The sequence below is a fragment of the Erinaceus europaeus genome, chromosome 16 (genome assembly GCF_950295315.1).
Source record: "Erinaceus europaeus chromosome 16, mEriEur2.1, whole genome shotgun sequence".
In the NCBI taxonomy this organism is placed as follows: Eukaryota; Metazoa; Chordata; class Mammalia; order Eulipotyphla; family Erinaceidae; genus Erinaceus; species Erinaceus europaeus.
The window spans coordinates 4001972-4006386 of record NC_080177.1 but is presented as its reverse complement, the minus strand read 5'-3'; positions in this window follow the sequence as shown (position 1 = coordinate 4006386).

Sequence of the window (4415 nt, the reverse complement as noted above, 5' to 3'; positions counted from 1 at the left end):
CGGCACAGGGGGCGGGCCCCGGAACCAGCGGCAGCTGGGCTCGCCCGCCACGCCCCGTCCGGGCTCAGCCAATCACCGCCGCCCCCGCGTCCCGGGGCTCCGGGTCTGCAGACCCGGGTCCCCTCTAACTTTCTTAAAGGCGCCGCGCGGGAACACGTGGGGCGTGGGTCCCGATGGATGGTGGGTAGGTGGGTGCTAGGTGGGTCACCTCCTGGAAGCCTTGGGCCTATCCTCCAGGGGGCCCCGGGGTCTTGGGCTTCCTGGAGGCCCCGCACCCCTGATCTGGGGGTGCCCGGGATGGTCTAGGCACCCCGAGACCCAGCTGCGCGCCCACGAGCTCCCCCTTCTCCCCGGGGCGCAGGGCTGTAGGCGGCAGGGGTCCCTATCCCCCACCCGGACACCTGGCCCGGGACGCAGCTGGGCTGAGTGACCTTGAGGAAGTCACTTTCCCTCTCTGGCTGCGGGGGTGGGGCTGCGCGCCCTGCCCGCCTCCAGGCTCTGCGGGGGTTGGGGACTCTGTCCGGGACTCAGACGCCTTTCTCGGGCTCCTTCGAATGAACCAGAAAGTCCCCTGCACCCCCTCCAGTTGGGGGGGGGTTCTCTCTGTGTCTTTAAATACACCCCCCCAGGGAGTTGGGCGGTAGCGTAGCGGGTTAAGCGCACGTGGCGCAAAGCGCAAGGACCGGCTTAAGGATCCAGGTTCGAGTCCCCGGCTCCCCACCTGCAGGAGAGTCGCTTCACAGGTAGTGAAGCAGGTCTGCAGGTGTCTATCTTTCTCTCCCCCTCTCTGTCTTCCCTTCTTTCTATTTCTCTCTGTCCTATCTAACAACGACAACAATAATAATTACAACAACAATGAAAAACAAGGGCAACAAAAGGGAAAATAAATAATAAAACTTTTTTTTATTTTAAAATTATTTATTTATTCATGAGAAAGATAGGCAGAGAGAGAAAGAACCAGATATCACACTGGTACATGTGCTGCTGGGGATTGAACTCAGGACTTCATCCTGAGATGAAGAATCCAGTGCTTTATCCGCTGTACCACCTCCCAGACCACATAATAAAACATTTTTTTTAAATAATAAAAATAAATACACCCCCCCCAAACACTCAGACCTTCCCTTCTATCCTGAACTCGAGGGCAGGGAGGGGTAGGGACCAAGAGGACCCCCACCCCCAGGTATGGGGCAAGAGCACATGCTGACATTTCTGGGGAGTTTTGAAGCCACGCACCCCAGGCCCAGGACCCGCCCGCGCCCACCTGGGCCTGGGGGTGCCCTTCCAGCCACCCCGCACTCCAAAACGGGAACTGCCACCGAGCAGGGGTGGGGAGCCCCGGGGAACCCCAGGCTGAGTCCGACATGTGACCTGCCCCGCCCAGGTGCTCGGATTCTCCCATCAGCCCAGCTCGCGGCACCTGGGCGCTGAGTGGCAGCAGCTGGGCTCTCCAGGTGCAGCTACATTCGCAGCCCCTGGGCAGGTGTCAGGCGCCGCCCCCGGGGAAATGTGGAAGCAGGCGAGGTGCCTGTGCCCCACACCAACCCCACCCCAAACCAGATCTCCCTCCCCTGCTCTGTAACCTGAGGAAAGAGCCCAGACACGCTCCCTTTCCAGTCCTCCGCCACTCGGTCCTTCACACACCAGGATAGGACTGATGAGCGCCTACTGTGTGCTGGTGGCCAGGCCAGGGCACCCACCTGCAGGGGGAAAGCTTCACAAGTGGTGAAGCAGGGCTGCAGGTGTCTCTCTGCCTCTCTATCACCCCCTTCCCTTTCAATTTCTGTCTCTATACAGCAAATAAAGATTAAAAAATTAAAATATATATTTATTTATTTATCTACCTATCTTATTTGATAGGACAGAGAGAAGTTGAGAGGGAAGGGGAGAGTGAGAGGGAGAGAGATCTCCATCTGCAGGGAGAAAACTTCACCAGTAGGGAAGCAGTGCTACAGGTTGTCTGTCTCTCTCTCCCCCTTCCCTCTCAATTTCTCTGTCTCTATTCAATAAATAAATAAATAAATAAATAAATAAAATATTTAAAAAATTCTCACAGACAGTAAATAGCATAATGGTTATGCAAACAAACTCTCATGTCTGAGGCTCCAAAATTCAATCCCCCACACCACCATAAGCCAGAACAGAACAGTGCTCTGGTAACAGCAACAGAAAAAAGCAAGTAAAAATTCTCTCTCTCTTTTTTTTTCTTTTGCAGAGAGAACCAGAGCATCACCCCAGCATATGTATTACTGGCAACTGAACTTTGAAGCTCATGGAGTTCATTCTTCTTCTTCTTCTTCTTTAAGTTGGATAGAAACAGAGAATAAGAGAATTGGGGGAAGATAGCAGGGGGAGAGACACCTGTAGCATTGCTCCACCTCTCACGAAGCTCCCCCCCCCATACCCTGCAGGTGGGGACCAGGGGCTTGAACCCTGGCCCTTGCACATGGTAACATGTGTGCTCAGCTGGATGTACCACTTCCTGGCCCTGAGACCCCAGCCCTCTATTCACACTGTCACCTCCCAGGCTACCAAACAGCATTTCTAACTTAGTTGTGCCAGAAAGCCTGGTTAGAGTCCAGGGGATGGTGGTGGACAGCCCACTGAATCTCTGCAAGGCTTCTTTTTCTTCTGGTGAAATGAGAGAGGGGGTGGGGGCAGGTGACTGTCAGGTGGCTCATCTGGTGAAGAGCATACCTTCCCATGCTTGGGGACCTGGGTTTGAGTCCCCAGGCCACCACAGGCAAAGGGAAAGTTTCATGAGCAACGGAGTAGAGTTTCTTCTTCTGTCTCTCTTTCTCTCTCTCTCTCTCTCTCTCTCTCTCTCTCCTTATTTTAAAAACTATTTAGCATAGAGACAGAGAAAAACGGAGAGGAAAGGGGGAAGAAAGAGATACACCTGCAGCACTGTTTCACTACGCAGGGAGCTTCCTCTCTGCAGGTGCAGGACTTGGAGGGGGCTTGAACGTGGGCCCTTGCTTGTTTGTTTACTGGATAGAGAGACACAAATGGAAAAGGAAGAGGGAGATTAGAAAGGGAGAGACACCACTCATGAAGCTTCCTCCCTGCAGGTGGGGACTGGGGGCTTGAACCTAGATCCTTGTGCATAGCAGCACATATGCTTTACCAGATGCGCCACCACCCAACCCCTCATCTTTCCCTCTCCCACTGTCTCTCACTTTCTAGAGGAAAAGAAAAAGAAGGGAGCCAGGCAGTGGCACACCTGGTTAAGTGCTCACATTACAGTGCACAAGGACCCGGGTTTAAGCCCCTGGTCTCCACCTGCAGAGGGAAAGATTCATAAGTGGTGAAGCAGGGCTACAAGCATCTCTCTCTTTTTAAAAAACTTTTTAAAAATATTTATTTATTCATTCCCTTTTTGTTGCCTTTGTTTTATTGTTGCAGTTACTATTGTTGTTATTGATGTTGTTGGATAGGACAGCCAGAATGGAGAGAGGAGGGGATGACAGAGAGAGGGAGAGAAAGATAGACACCTGCAGATCTGCTTCGCCACCTGTGAAGCAAACCCTGTGCAGGTGGGGAGCCAGGGGCTCGAACCTAGATCCTTATGCTGGTCCTTGCACTCGGCGCCATATGCGCTTAATCTGCTGTGCTACCGCCGGACTCCCAGCATGTCTCTCTTTCCCTCTACCTCCTCCTCCCGTCTCAATTGCTCTGTCTCTACCCAATAATAAATGAGTAAAAATGTAACTAGAAAAATAGTGGGGAGTTGGGTGGTAGCACAGTGGGTTAAGCACATGTGGTGCAAAGTGCAAGGATCGGTGTGGTGTAAGGATCCCGGTTCCAGCCCCCGGCTCCCCACCTGCAGGGGAGTCACTTCACAGGCGGTGAAGCAGGTCTGCAGGTGTCTGTCTTTCTCTCCCCCCTCTGTCTTCCCCTCCTCTCTCCATTTCTCTCTGTCCTATCCAACAATGACAATAATAATAACTACAACAATAAAAACAACAAGGGCAGCAAAAGGGAAAGTAAATAAAAAAAAGAAAAAAAAAAGAAAAATAGTGGTTGTGGGAGGGGGTAGATAGCATAATGGTTATACAAACAGACTCTCATCATGCCTGAGGCTCCAAAGTCCCAGGTTCAGTCCCCCACACCACCATAAGCCAGGGCAGAGCAGTGTGCTGGTAAAAAAAAAAAAAAGGAATGAATGAATGAATAAAAAAAGAAAGAAGTGGTTGGTGGGAACGGTATGGTAGTGCATGCACTGAACCAGATCAATAGCTCTGGTAGCAGACAAATCAGTCACCAAACACTGTCAGAACGGGACTCAGGCTTCGCAGAGCAAGTGCATGCCTGACTCTGAAATCTCTTGACAGTTTCCAAGCTCTAGGGAAAAAGGAAAAGTGATTAGAAAATCAACAAGATGCAGAACCAGGAACTTTCCTACAGACTCTGTC